Source organism: Ovis canadensis, chromosome 6 (genome assembly GCF_042477335.2).
Source record: "Ovis canadensis isolate MfBH-ARS-UI-01 breed Bighorn chromosome 6, ARS-UI_OviCan_v2, whole genome shotgun sequence".
Classification (NCBI taxonomy): domain Eukaryota; kingdom Metazoa; phylum Chordata; class Mammalia; order Artiodactyla; family Bovidae; genus Ovis; species Ovis canadensis.
Window position 1 is genome coordinate 107,526,888 of NC_091250.1, and position 15,182 is coordinate 107,542,069.

The 15,182-nt window shown below is 39.3% G+C and overlaps 1 protein-coding gene across 2 annotated transcripts in view; it reads left to right on the top strand.

Moving 5' to 3' along the window:
• The first annotated feature begins 417 nt into the window (after positions 1-417).
• The window catches only part of ART3 (ADP-ribosyltransferase 3 (inactive)), an 81,427-nt gene continuing 66,662 nt past the window's right edge, over positions 418-15,182 (top strand). The window contains exon 1 of one of the 2 annotated variants that reach the window (XM_069594419.1): positions 418-672. The gene's annotated coding sequence lies outside the window, so the exon portion shown is untranslated. The remainder of the gene's footprint in view (positions 673-15,182) is intronic. The other variant, XM_069594416.1, reaches the window with a different exon arrangement.

Below are 15,182 nucleotides of genomic sequence, written 5' to 3' on the forward strand. Positions count from 1 at the left end.
TAATTTGTTTTCACAATAATTCAGAAGGAAACAAAGAACATGGGTTTGAAAGTGAATTGCTTTCCTTTAGAATTTTAGGTATGATTTTAAGACCTCATATGTTAAAATTTAGGAGACAGAGAAGGTCTGTTATCTCACTGAACAGATTATCAACCCTATTTTCCATGTCCTCTGTACTCCTCACAGAATGTTTGCTGCTATTTGAGCCAGGAGCAGTGGGTTGTATAAAGCAGCTTCAGCATCACCATAAACGTCAAAGAAATCGTTTTTCTCACAACAAAGGCATCTCTATTTATGGCCTTAAATTGGCCGCCTGGAAAATGACTGCAGTCTACAACTGCCAGGTCAATGTGGACGTTCATGTTAATTTTCCAAGTTGGAAAACAACATGCTTATTGTTAGGGGATAGAAACATGTGAGAGATTAGCGATGAGCAACTTTACAAACAACTAACTGAAAGAAGCTGGATTCAATAAGAGGAAGAAAAATTGTGCAGTGGCCTCCCTTATTATCATTAGTTGAGGTTTTCTGCTAGTCAGAAAAGCTGAAGGAGAGGAAAGAACAGATCTGGCAGATATTATTTCAGAGCTAGTTGAAAAGAGTGTGCATGAAAAGGTCTTGCCTGGAGAGATGAGTCCTGCACGAGAATGTTAGAGGAGCTATGTATGTAAGGTATGAAGTTGCACTGGATTTGTTTGTGTTGTTTAGAAATAGGATATCTAAAATGGTGATTTGTAAGAAGTATTTCAGTACACATGGCTTGCCAATTTAAACTTTAAATGTAATGTTTTAAATAGGAAATATATTGAGGAATGTGAAAAAAGAACTGGAAGGACCTTTTTAGTGCAGATATTTTATTTCTTACATTATCTTGATACTTAGAATAAATGGATGTCTTGGAGTCAGAACAAGAACAACACTTAAAAATATTTAATAGGCTGTGTATTGTTTTTATTTTATAGATTATGCTGAATGCTATTTCCCTTTTTAATAAAAAGCCAACAAAAGTAATCTAGCTTACTTTCCATGATTCTTGCTTCTGTAGTCTTTTACTGTGTAGGTTGGTGAGCAGTAAGAGGTGTGGTGAGGGAAACAGCTCACTCCTCAGCTCTGGTTTCCTCCCTCTCAACCTTGCATCTGTGCCAGCTGGAGGCAGCATGGTGGTGATGGGGACCATGGTAAATATCATCATTTGTTGGGTGCCTGCCATGTGCCAGGTATTGCACCTAGTGTCTCCCTAGTCCTTGCAGTAATTCTGTAAGAGCACCAGTATCTTCTTTTCAAAGGTAGTTTAAAAGAGTTACATCCCACAAATTATGTAACTCTTCCCGAGTCATTTAACACATGACTCAGATTCAGAGGACAGCAGCAGTGAAAAAGCCTACTCGGATTCTTTCTTCTGTGATGAAACGGGGAAGTGAAAGGCAACCTCAGAGGTTTGACAGTGTAACTCCAGATCCAGACCTCCCTAGAAAATAAAAAGTTCAAGAGTATTGGAGTAGAGGACTAAGTATGGAACAATTCAGGATATAAATAGAATCTGAGGTTTCTGGTGAGAGAAATCAGAAAACCTTGAGAAAGCCTGCTGCTGCTAAGTCGCTTCAGTCGTGTCCGACTCTGTGCGACCCCATAGATGGCAGCCCATGAGGCTCCCCTGTCCCTGGGATTCTCCAGGCAAGAACACTGGAGTGTGTTGCCATTTCCTTCTCCAATGCATGAAAGTGAAAAGTGAAAGTGAAGTCGCTCAGTCATGCCCGACTCTTAGCGACCCCATGGACTGCGGCCCACCATGCTCTTCCGTCCATGGGATTTTCCAGGCAAGAGTACTGGAGTGGGGTGACATTGCCTTCTCCATGAGAAAGTCTAGAACCCCATTAAATTTATATTTCAGTGAATACCAGGAGAATGATTATTGTGACTTCTTAAAACTTAACCTTTGTTAGTAATGTTTTTACTCTTATTTTCCCATCATGACTAGTAGTAGTAACCATTAGAAAACTTGGCTTATTCCAAGGAAAGAGAAAAAGGGAAGAAGCCTGTATTCTTTTTTAAAATTAATTGATTATTTTTAATTGGAGACTAATTGCTTTACAATATTGTGGTGGCTTTTGCCATACATTGACATGAATCAGCCACGGGTGTACATGTGTCCCCTATCCCAAACCTCCTTCCCACCTCCCTCCCCATCCCATCCCTCTGGGTTGTCCCAGTGCACCAGCTTTGAGTGCCCTGTTTCATGCATCACACTTGGACTGGTGATCTGTTTCACATATGGCAATATACATGTTTCAGTGCAGTTCTCTCAAATCATCCCACCCTCTCCTTCTCCCACGGAGTCCAAAAGTCTGTTCTTTATATCTGTGTCTCTTTTGCTGTCTCGCATATAGCGTTGTTGTTACCATCTTTCTAAATTCCATATATATGCATTAGTATACTGTATTGGTGTTTTTCTTTTTGACTTACTTCACTCTGTATAATAGGCTCCAGTTTCATCCACCTCATTAGAACTGATTCAAATGTGTTCTTATTAATAGCTGAGTAATATTCCATTGTGTATAAATACCACAACTTTCTTATCCATTTGTCTGCCGATGGACATCTAGGTTGCTTCCATGTCCTAGCTATTGTAAACAGTGTTGTGATGAACACTGGGGTACACGTGTCTCTTTCAGTTCTGGTTTCCTCAGTGCGTAGGCCCAGCAGTGGGATTGCTGGGTAGTGTGGCAGTTCTATTTTCAGTTTTTCAAGGAATCTCCAGACTATTCTCCATGGTGGCTGTACTAATTTGCATTCCTACCAGCAGAGGGTTCCCTTTTCTCCACACCCTCTCCAGCATTTACTGTTTATGGACTTTTCGATAGCAGCCATTCTGACAGTAACGAGATGGTACCTCATTTTGGTTTTGATTTGCATTTGTCTGATAATGAGTGATGTTGAGATTTTTTTCATGTTTGTTAGCCCTCTGTATGTCTTCTTTGGAGAAATGTCTGTTTAGTTCTTTGGCGCATTTTTGATTGGGTCATTTATTTTTCTGGTATTGAGCTGCATGAGCTGTTTGTATATTTTTGAGACTAATTCTTTGTCAGTTGCTTCATTTCCTATTATTTTCTCCCATTCTGAAGCCTGTCTTTTCATCTTGCTTATAGTTTCCTTTGTTATGCAAAAGCTTTCAAGTTTAATTAGGTCCCATTTGTTTATTTTTGCTTTTATTTCCATTACTCTAGGAGGTGGATCACAGAGGATCGTGCTGTGATTTATGTCAGTGTTTTGCCTATGTTTTCCTCTAGGAGTTTTATATCTGGTCTTACATTTAGCTCTTTAATCCATTTTGAGTTTATGTATACAGACACACTGAAATCATACTCACAGAAAACTAATCTATCTAATCACACTAAGACTAAGCCTTGTCTAACTCAATGAAACTAAGCCATGCCCATGGGACAACCCAAGATGGGCAGGTCATGGTGGAGAGGTCTGACAGAATGTGGTCCACTGGAGAAGGAAATGGCAAATCACTTCAGTATTCTTGCCTTGAGAACCCCATGAACAGTAAGAAAAGGCAAAATGATAGGATACTGAAAGAGGAACTCCACAGGTCAGTAGGTGCCCAACACGCAACTGGAGATCAGTGGAGAAATAACTCCAGAAAGAATGAAGGGATGGAGCCAAAGCAAAAGCAATACCCAGCTGTGGAGGTGACTGGTGATAGAAACAAGGTCCGATGCTGTAAAAAGCAGTATTGCATAGGAACCTGGAATGTCAGGTCCATGAATCAAGGCAAATTGGAAGTGGTCAAATGAGATGGCAAGAGTGAACGTCAACATTCTAGGAATCAGTGAACTAAAATGGACTGGAATGGGTGAATTTAACTCAGATGACCATTATATCTACCACTGCGGGCAGGAATCCCTCAGAAGAAATGGAGTAGCCATCATGGTCAACAAAAGAGTCTGAAACGCAGTACTTGGATGCAATCTCAAAAACAACAGAATGATCTCTGTGCGTCTCCAAGGCAAACCATTCAATATCACAGTAATTCAAGTCTATGCCCCAACCAGTAAAACTGAAGCAGCTGAAGTTGAATGGTTCTATGAAGACCTACAAGACCTTTTAGAACTAACACCCAAAAAAAATGTCCTTTTCATTATAGGGGACTGGAATGTTAAAGTAGGAAGTCAAGAAACACCCAAAGTAACAGGCAAATTTGGCCTTGGAATGCGGAATGAAGCAGGGCAAAGACTAATAAAGTTTTGCCAAGAAAATGCGCTGGTCATAGCAAACACCCTCTTCCAACAACACAAGAGAAGACTCTACACATGGACATCACCAGATGGTCAACACCGAAATCAGACTGATTATATTCTCTGCAGCCAAAGATGGAGAAGCTCTATACAGTCAACAAAAACAAGACCAGGAGCTGACTGTGGCTCAGATCATGAACTCCTTATTACCAATATGAGACTTAAATTGAAGAAAGTAGGGAAAACCACTAGACCATTCAGGTATGACCTAAATAAAATCCCTTATGATTATACAGTGGAGGTGAGAAATAGATTTAAGGGCCAAGATCTAATATATAGAGTGCCTGATGAACTATGGACAGAGGTTCGTGACATTGTAGAGGAGACAGGGATCAAGACCATGTCCATGGAAAAATGCAAAAAAGCAAAATGGCTGCCTGGGGAGGCCTTACAAATAGCTGCGAAAAGAAGAGAAGCAAAGGAGAAAAGGAAAGATATAAGCATCTGAATGCAGAGTTCCAAAGAATAGCAAGGAGAGATAAGAAAGCCTTCTTCAGCGATCAATGCAAAGAAATAGAGGAAAAGAACAGAATGGGAAAGACTAGAGAAAGACTAGATACCAAGGGAACATTTCATGCAAAGATGGGCTCGATAAAGGACAGAAATGGTATGGATCTAACAGAAGCAGAAGATATTAAGAAGAGGTGGCAAGAATACACAGAGGAACTGTACAAAAAAGATCTTCATGACCTGGATAATCAGGATGGTGTGATCACTCATCTAGAGCCAGACATCCTGGAACGCAAAGTCAAGTGGGCCTTAGAAAGCATTGCTACGAACAAAGCTAGTGGAGGTGATGGAATTCCAGTGGAGCTATTTCAAATCCTGAAAGGTGATGCTGTGAAAGTGCTGCACTCAATATGCCAGCAAATTTGGAAAACTCAGCAGTGGCCACAGGACTGGAAAAGGTCCGTTTTTATTCCAATCCCAAAGAAAGGCAATGCCAAAGAATGCTCAAACTACCATACAATTGCACTCATCTCACATGCTAGTAAAGTAATGCTCAAAATTCTCCAAGCCAGGCTTCAGCAATACATGAACCATGAACTTCTGATGTTCAAGCTGGTTTTAGAAAAGACAGGGGAACCAGAGATCAAATTGCCAACATCCGCTGGATCATTGAAAAGCAAGAGAGTTCCAGAAAAACATCTATTTCTGCTTTATTGACTATGCCAAAGCCTTTGACTGTGTGGATCACAATAAACTGTGGAAAATTCTGAAAGAGATGGGAATACCGGACTACCTGTCCTGCCTCTTGAGAAATCTGTATGCAGGTCAGGAAGCAACAGTTAGAACTGGACATGACACAACAGACAGGTTCCAAATAGGAAAAGGAGTACATCAAGGCTGTATATTGTCACCCTGCTTATTTAACTTCTGTGCAGAGTACATCATGAGAAATGCTGGACTGGAAGAAATACAAGCTGGAATCAAGCTTGCCGGGAGAAATGTCAATAACCTCAGATATGCAGATAACACCACCCTTATGGCAGAAAGTGAAGAGGAACTAAAAAGCCTCTTGATGAAGGTAAAAGAGGAGAGTGAAAAAGTTGGCTTAAAGCTCAACATTCAGAAAATGAAGATCTTGGTATCACTTTATGGGAAGTAGAGAGGGAAACGGTGGAAACAGTGTCAGACTTTATTTTTTTGGGCTCCAAAATCACTGCAGATAGTGATTGCAGCCATGAAATTAAAAGATGCTTACTCCTTGGAAGAAAAGTTATGACCAACCTAGATAATATATTCAAAAGCAGAGACATTACTTTGCCGACTAAGGTCTGTCTAGTCAAGGCTATGGTTTTACCAGTGGTCATGTATGGATGTGAGAGTTGGACTGTGAAGAAGGCTGAGCTCCAAAGAATTGATGCTTTTGAACTGTGGTGTTGGAGAAGACTCTTGAGAGTCCCTTGGACTGCAAGGAGATCCAATGAGTCCATTCTGAAGGAGATCAGCCCTGGGTTTTCTTTGGAAGGAATGATGCTAAAGCTGAAACTCCAGTACTTTGGCCACCTCATGCGAATAGTTGACTCATTGGAAAAGACTCTGATGCTGGGAGGAATTGGGGGCAGGTGGAGAAAGGGACAACAGAGGATGAGATGGCTGGATGGCATCCCTGACTCGATGGACGTGAGTTTGAGTGAACTCCGGGAGTTGGTGATGGACAGGGAGGCCTGGCGTGCTGTGATTCATGGGGTCGCAGAATCGGACACGACTGAGCGACTGAACTGAACTGAAGTGAAATTTATTTACTAAATTAAAAGATAATTTACTCTTAATTTTTAAAAAGTTAAATAATAGTGATACTTGTGAAGTATACTTATCAGTTATTTTATAGAATGCTTCTCAATTTTGGCTTATCTTCTATTTTCTCATAACTGGAATGAAGTTATGCATTTTTGGCAAGAAAACAACCAAATGCTTTTATGTCCTTTTTAGTGTATGATATCAAGGAGCTTATATTGTTGATATGTTTCATGACTAGTGATATTTACTTTGATCATGGGTTCAGTTTGTGTCTGCCAAGAGAAGCTCTCACATTTGGAAACTAAGCACAGATAAGTGACTTAGTATGGGTCCTGGACGGGATCTTAGAAAAAGAATGTTAGTGGAAGAATTGGTAGAATTTAAAATCTGTCATTTTGTTAACAAAATTATACCAGTGTTTATTTCCTGTTCTTGAAAATTGTGGTATGGTAATATAGGATGTTGAGATGCCTGATGGCATCACTGACTCAATGGACATGAGTCTGAGTGAACTCTGGGGGTTGGTGATGGACAGGGATGCCTGGCATGCTGCGATTTATGTGGTCGCAAAGAGTCGGACAAGACTGAGCGACTCAACTGAACTGAAATGAATATAAGATGTTAGCATTAGGGGAAGGGAAGTGATGAGATAAGGATACCTTTCCTTACCTTTATCCTAAGAATATTTTTGCAACTTTCTATAAGTCTAAAATTAACTCCAAAAGTTATAAATAGTGATATCTAATATTTACATGGTGCCTACTGTGCACCAGACTCTATCTATTAGCTCAATGATTCTTCTCAACCCAGTGAGGGGAACTATTATTATCACCATTTGACAGGTGATGAAATTGGATACAGAGAAGTAAGAAGCACATCCAGTGTCACATGGTTAGTAAGTGATCACATAGCTAGAAGGTGGATGAGATGGTATTTGAACTGAGGTATTCTGGCTCCAGAAATCCATTGTGTTATACTGGCTTTCATTGTGATATATATGCATGTGTATATATACACACGTGGTTTAAAAATAATTCAGACATGCAAAAAAACCCACAGTGTCTTCCCCTGAGGCAGTCTCCACTACTAAGGGTTTTTGTTTGTTTGTGTGTTTGTTTGAAACCTTCAGAAAAGTTTCTTCTTAAACAGTGATAACAGCCCATTTTGATTTTTATTCATAATATTCAAAGCTGTTCTGTGGCAGTGTTCTTTTCTCTCTTCAGAAGCTTCTTGTGGTATGCTGACAATTATGGATAACAGCTGTGTTGGAAACTTAGGGAATCCCTTCTGAGATATTGGACAGGACACCTTTATGAACAGGATGCTAATTGCTCATAAGAACAAGGTGCATTCTGTAGCATAAGATTAAGTAGAACCAAATTTCATTTAGAATTTAGCCAAGAGCTTCTGCTGTGGCTCTCAGGAATGCTTTAGTTAGTATAAATGCCTTTTCATCTTAGAGTTGAGATTATTTATATTTTAAAAACCCCAACTTGTAATAACAGTGGCGGTTTGTATTCTGTTTTTTTAGTTGAAGGATAATTGCATTACAGAATGTTGTGGTTTTCTGTCATACATCAACAAGAATCAGCCATAGGTACACCCATGTCCCCTCCCTCCCGAACCTCCCTCCCATCTCCCTCCCATCCCACCCTTCTAGATTGTCACAAAGCCCCTGTTTGAGTTTCCTGAGTCATAAAACAAATTCCTATTGGCTATCTATTTTACATATGGTATTGTAAATTTTGTTTGTATTCTTAAAAAAGAAAGATTATGACATGTGGAGTACTGTAGATAGGACCTTTGATGAATTAATTACTTGAGTCTGGTTACCAGATAAGGTAGAGACTGAACTAGAGCTTCTGTAACTGCTAGAGGTGGAGATTTCCCCAGGGAACATACTGCTTTGAAGAAAAGATTTTATCTTTGAGTGAAATTGAAAGTTGGCAAAATATATATGTTAATACTTATGGTTTCACTGACTTTCATAGTTCTAAGAATTAATCATTGCTGATGTGTATGTTTAAAGAAATTCATTTCTGTCTTTCACCCTGGGCCAAGAGAAACTATTTAAAAGGTGAAAAAAGAGAGTAGGAATTTTCTGCCTGTTAATATACACATTCAAATGCAGCAGGCACATAATCGTTGCTGCAGAAGTAACTTTCCCCCTTTGTTTTGAATTAAAATTTGTAAACAGCAGCAATAGTGACTTTTCCCTGTTAGCTTTGTGCTCATGGTGCAAGGAAAGAACTTCATAGCAAATATTTGCTTTGGAAAGTCCAAAGTTCTTTTAATTTTTGAACTATCTTCCCTTCTCTTTCTCTTGCTTTTGTTTCAGAATTTGTTCATCTCTCCATCTTCCTCATCCTTTTTAATTAATTGTAATATGGAATTGAATTTTTTTGTTTTTAAAAAGTTACTTCTTGAAAAAAGACATTTCTTGATTTTAAATTTAAAGATTGTGAGTTGTACCTTTCTTGTTTCTCTAAAAACTTAGAATTAAGTCGCTTTTTGCTTATATTCTCAGTTGTTCGCAATTGACTCTTTTCCCCTTTTAGGGAAAAAGAAATGTCTTCTACTTGCCACTCAGTACGCTCATTACATATTCAGGACATTCCAGATTATGTGGATAACTAAAATACTCAGTGACTGTGGCAATTTAGAGAAATAGATTAGTGTGAGGTTCAGTAGCGTTAAGGGCAAAGGGATATACTTAAGAGAATAGACAAGTAAACTATATAAATATGAAGTGGAGAACTACTATGTTTGTGCATGTCTGACAGAGAGGGATGAGGGACACAGAATAAACCGATAGCTAAATATGAGTTAAGTGTATATCACTAACATTTATAAAATTAGCAAAAGGATTGCTGATGGCACATTGGTTAGGAAATCAGAACCTACTTTCCTATAGATGTTAAAATGATGGTGGTGATTGTTTTTTGAGAGGTTTTATCTGGGAAAATAACCTTGTCTGATTTATCTTTTGTATCCTATTTATTTGGCTTGCATGAAGTGTCTGTGTGAGAATAAGTCAAGATTTGAAGTATAAGACATAATGATTTGGTATTTGTATACACTGCAAAATGATCACCAAAATAAATCTAGTAAATATCGCCATAATATATAGTTTTTTTTCCTTGCAATGAAAAATTTTAAGATACACTCTTGTTCATTCCCTAAGTTGTGTCTGACTCTTTGCGACCCCATGGACTGCAGCATGCCAGGCTTCCTCATCCTTCACTATCTCCCGGAGTTTACTCAAACTCATGTCCTTTGAGTCAGTGATGCCATCCAACCATCTCATCCTCTGTCGTCCCCTTCTCCATGTGCCCTCAATCTTTTCCAGCATCAGGGTCTTTACCAATGAGTCAGTTCTTTGTATCAGGTGGCCAAAATATTGGAGCTTCCACTTCAGTCCTTCCAATAAATATTCAGGGTTGATTTCCTTTAGGATTGACTAGTTTGATCTTGCTGTCTAAGGGACTGTAAGAGTCTTCTCCAGCACCACAGTTTGAAAGCATCAGTTCTTCAGCTTTCAGGCTGCTTTATGGTTCAGGTCTGGCACCAATACATGACTACTGGAAAAACCATAGCTTTGACTATATGGTCCTTTGTCGGCAAAGTGATGTCTTTGCTTTTTAATACATTGTCTTGGTTTGTTACAGCTTTCCTTCCAAGAAGCAAGCATCTTTTAATTTCATGGCTGTAGTCACTGTCTACAGTGATTTTGGAGCTCAAAAAACAAAGTGTGTCACTTTCCATTTTTCCCACATCTATTTGCCATGAAGTGATGAGATTGGGTGTCATGATCTTTGTTTTTTAATGTTGAGTTTCAGGTTAGCTTTTTCATCTCCTCTTTTCGCCCTCATGAAGGGCTCTTTAGTTCCTTTTCACTTTCTGCCGTTAGAGTGGTATCATCTGTATATCTGAGGTTGTTGATGTTTCTCCCAGCAATCTTGATTCCAGCTTGTGAGTCATCCAGCCTGGCATTTTGCATGATGTACTCTGCATATACATCATGTATGTATACATCATACATATGCATACATACACCCTGTTAAATAAGCAGGGTGACAATATACAGCCTTGATGTATTCCTTTCTCAGTTTTGAACCAGTCCATTGTTCTGTGTCTGGTTCTGACTGTTGCATCTTGACCTATGTAAAAGTTACTCAGGAGTAGGTAGTGTGGCCTGTTATTCCCATCTTGTTAAGAATTTTTCAGTTTGTTGTGATCTACACAGTCAAAGGCTTTAGTGTAGTCAATGAAGCCGAAGTAGATGTTTCTCTGGAATTCGCTTACTTTTTCTGTGATCCAGCAGATGTCAGCAATTTGATCTCTGGTTCCTCTGCCTTTTCTAAATCTAGCTTGTGCATCTGGAAGTTCTTGATTCACATACTGTTGAATCCTAGCTTGAAGATTTTGAGCAATTATATTGCTAGCATGTGAAATTGTACAGTAGTTTGAACATTCTTTGGCATTGCCCTTCTTTAGGATTGGAATGAAACTTTTGGCCACTGCTGAGTTTTCCAAATTTGCTGGCCTATTGAGTGCAGCACTTTGACAGTATCATCTTTTAGGATTTGAAATAGCTCCACTGGAATTCCATCACCTCCAGTAGCTTTGTTCATAGTGATGCTTCCTAAGGCCCACTTGACTTTACATTCCAGGATATCTGTCACTGAGTGATCACACCATCATGATTATCTGGGTCATGAAGATCTTTTTTGTACAGTTCTTCTGTGTATTCTTACCACCTCTTCTTAATATCTTCTGCTTCTGTTAGGTCCATATCATTTCTGTCCTTTATTGTGCATGAAATATTCCCTTGGTATTTCTGGTTTTCTTGAAGAGATCTCTAGTCTTTCCCATTCTATTGTTTTCCTCTATTTCTTAGCATTGATCACTGAGGAAGGCTTTTTTATATGTCCATGTTATTCTTTGGAACTCTGCATTCAAATGGTTATATCTTTCCTTTTCTCTTTTGTCTTTACCTTCTCTTATTTTCTCAGCTATTTGTAAGGCCTCCTCAGACAACCATTTTGCCTTGTTTCATTTCTTTTTGGGGGGTATGGTTTTGGTTACCACCTCCTGTACAATGTCACAATCCTCTGTCCATAGTTTTTCCAGGCACTGTCTATCAGATCTAGTCTCTTGAATATATTTGTCACTTCCACTGTATAATCATAAGGGATTTGATTTAGGGTCATAACTGAATGGTCTAGTGGTTTTCCCTACTTTCTTCAATTTAAGTCTGAATTTGCAACCAGGAGTTCATGATCTGAGCCATAGTCAGCTTCTGGTCTTGTTTTTGCTGACTCTGTAGAGCTTTTCCATCTTTGGCGGCAAAGAATATAATCAGTCTGATTTCGGTATTGACCATCTGGTGTTGTCCATGTGTAGAGTTGTCTCATGTGTTGTTGGAAAGAGTGTTTGCCATGACCAGTGTGTTCTTTTGGCAAAACTCTGTTAGCCTTTGACCTGCTTCATTTTGTACTCCAAGTCCTAACTTTCCTGTTGCTCCAGGTATCTGTTGACTTCCTACTTTTGCATTCTAATCCCCTATCATGAAAAGGACATCTTTTTTTTTTTGGTGTTAGTTCTAGAAGGTGTTGGAAGTCTTCATAGAACCGTTCTGCTTCAGCTGCTTCAGCACTGGTGGTTGGGGCATAGACTTGGACTACTGTGATGTTGACTGGTTTGCCTTGGAAATAAACTGAGATCATACTGTTGTTTTTGAGATTGCACCGAAGTACTGCATTTTGGACTCTTGTTGACTGTGAGGACTATTCCATTTCTTAGATTCTAATGGATTCTTGCCCACAGTAGTAGATATAATGGTCTCCTGAATTAAATTCACCTTTTCACTGATTCCTCAAATATAGATGTTCATTCTTACCATCTCCTGCTTGACTTCATCCAGTTTACCTTGATTCATGGACCTAACATTCCAGGTTCCTATACAGTATTGTCAGTATTGGACTTTACTTTCACTACCAGACATATCCACAACTAGCTGTCGTTTCTGTTTTGGCTCAACCTCTTCATTTTTCTGGAGCTGTTTCTCTGCTCTTCCCAAATAGCATATTGGACTCCTATCGTCCTGGGGGGCTCATCTTCCAGTGTCATATCTTTTTGCCTTTTCATACTGTTCATGGGGTTCTCAAGGAAAGAATACTGAAGTGGTTTGCCATTTCCTTCTCCAGCAGGCTACATTTTGACAGCACTCTCCAGCATGACCTGTCAGTCTTGCGTGTCCGTGTACAGTATGGCTCATAGTTTCATTGAGTTACATAAAGCTGGGATCCATGGTATCATTTTGGTTAGTTTTCTGTCATTGTGGTTTTTGTTCTAGAGGCCATGGGACTGTAGTTCTTGCTTCTTCTGTCTGCCCTCTGATAAATGAGGTTAAGAAGCTTGTGCAAGCTTCCTGATGGGAGGGACTGGCTGGGAAAAACTGGGTCTTGCTCTGGTGGGCAGGGCCATGCTCAGTAAGTCTTTAATCCAATTTTCTGCTGATGGGTGGAGCTGTGCTCCCTCCCTGTTAGTTGTTTGGCCTACTCATTTAGCAGCTTTCTTAGCAACTTGCAAATATGCTAAACAGTATTATTATTGTTTTGCACCCTTTCCTTCCTTTTTTTCCCCCTTCCTTTTATTTCTCTGGGGCTGAAGCTTTCATTTTACCTGGACAAGAGAGGGTGACTGAGTATGCCAACTTGATAAAGCGTTAGGTTCCAGTTCTCTCTTCCAGTAGTTTCCCAGTTAATCAGTCTTTGCTTTGAATGCAGAGTGTAAGATGCTGTGCTGAGACACTGGTGTGACAGCTTTAGTAGTTGTGGCGGGAGTGAGTGAATGGGGGAGGAGTAAGCGGGCGGGGGGGGGGGGTCGACTTATTTCCTGGCTGCAGAGCCAGATTAATCAGCGTTCTAATTTAATGTTTAGTGAAGGCTTCTTTTAGGATGGATTATGATTTATGGACTTAGAGAAGCTTCAGAAGTAGCCAGAGGTTTGGTGAACAATGAAAGTAGTAGAGGTGATTTAATTAAAAAAGGAAAGCTGAGTCAAGTAATGGTCATCATGCAAATAAGTGCATGAAGAGTATTGGCCTATGCATTAGGAATTATGAGTTTAATCTAGATTCTACTGGTTAACTACCATATTACCTGAATCTTAATTCGATAATTTGGAAGATAGTGGGGCACTGAATGATTTCTAAGTTCCCTTTCCACTCTGGTAGTTTGTGAATTGGTGTCTATCAGCAGCATTTCATACTTTTGAACCCCTCCTCCTTGATACTGTCTTCCTTTGGTTTCTGTGATCTTGTACTCAGGATTTTCCTCCTGTCTCTCTTGCTATTCCTACTTTGCAGGCTCATCATCTTCTCCTTGTTAATTAAATGTTGCATATATCTTCAAGATTAAGGCCTAGGCAATCTTTTATCACTTTCTATCCTGTGTCTTCTGTATCACTAGCTATATCTTAGGCATTATAGTCAATGGTCATGCTTCAGTAATTATGCATATATACATCAGTTGTTCCCAAATTATGTTTCTAATCTAGACCTCTTAGTTTTGACCTGTATATAAACTGCCTATTCAGCCACCTGTATTTGAGTAATTAAGAGGCACCTCAAACTAAATATATCCAGAACCAAACTCCTAAAATCTTTTCTTCTACAGTGTACCTAATCTGAGTGTATGGCACCATCAGTCATCAGTTACCAACCAGTTGTGCAAACTAGAAACATGGGAGTCTGCAGTAGTCTTTTAATTGATCAACCTGCATCCGTTCTCTATTCCTCCTAATCTGGTTTGTACATGGAGCCAGAGGGACTTTTTAAAGGCAGATCTAATCTTGAGTCTCTGTGATACTCTTAAAATATTCCAGCAGCCTTTAAGATTAAGACCAAATACGTTGTTATAGCCCTGCCTGCCTTCCCAGCTTCATCTTCCGCTATTCTGCCCATTGTTAGTTCAACACCAGACCTGCTAACCTCCTTTCAGTTCCTCAAGTATGCTATAGTCCTCCCACACATCTCTCAGGGCCTTTGCCTCTCTCTTCCCTGTGCCCAGAATATTACCCGTCCCCTTCCCCATTGCACATATTACTCATCCTTCTGCTTTGAGCCCAGTATTAACTCTCTTTTTAGAGTAGCCTTTAGTAGTCCACCCTCTATCATCTATAACAGGTTCTTTTATTATGTGTTCCCTTAGAAGTATATTCTTTTCACTCATAGCACTTATCTCAGTTTATTATTATATAATCTTTTCTGATTAGTACTACCTTCTCCTCTAGACTGTAAGTATTATAAGGACAAGGACAATTTCTAGATTTTGCTCACTATTATGAGATTCTTGTACAGTACCTGTCACATGATAGGTAGTTAAGAATTACTTGTAGGGAGAATGATTTAACTAGCTGTGCAATAGAAGTTTTATTTTTCAGTTTTTATCAGGATCAGGGCAGAAGCTAAAAGTGGAACAGTAGATTCTGTCTTCAAGTGCTCCCTTTTTCTCTGGACTTTTTCCTATTTAGTATATAACCTTGTTTTTTCAAGCTATTCTTAGCTTTGGGCTAGTAAAAACAAGACAAAGGCAAAGGAAAAAACAAAAACCTTCTTCATATTCTCACCTG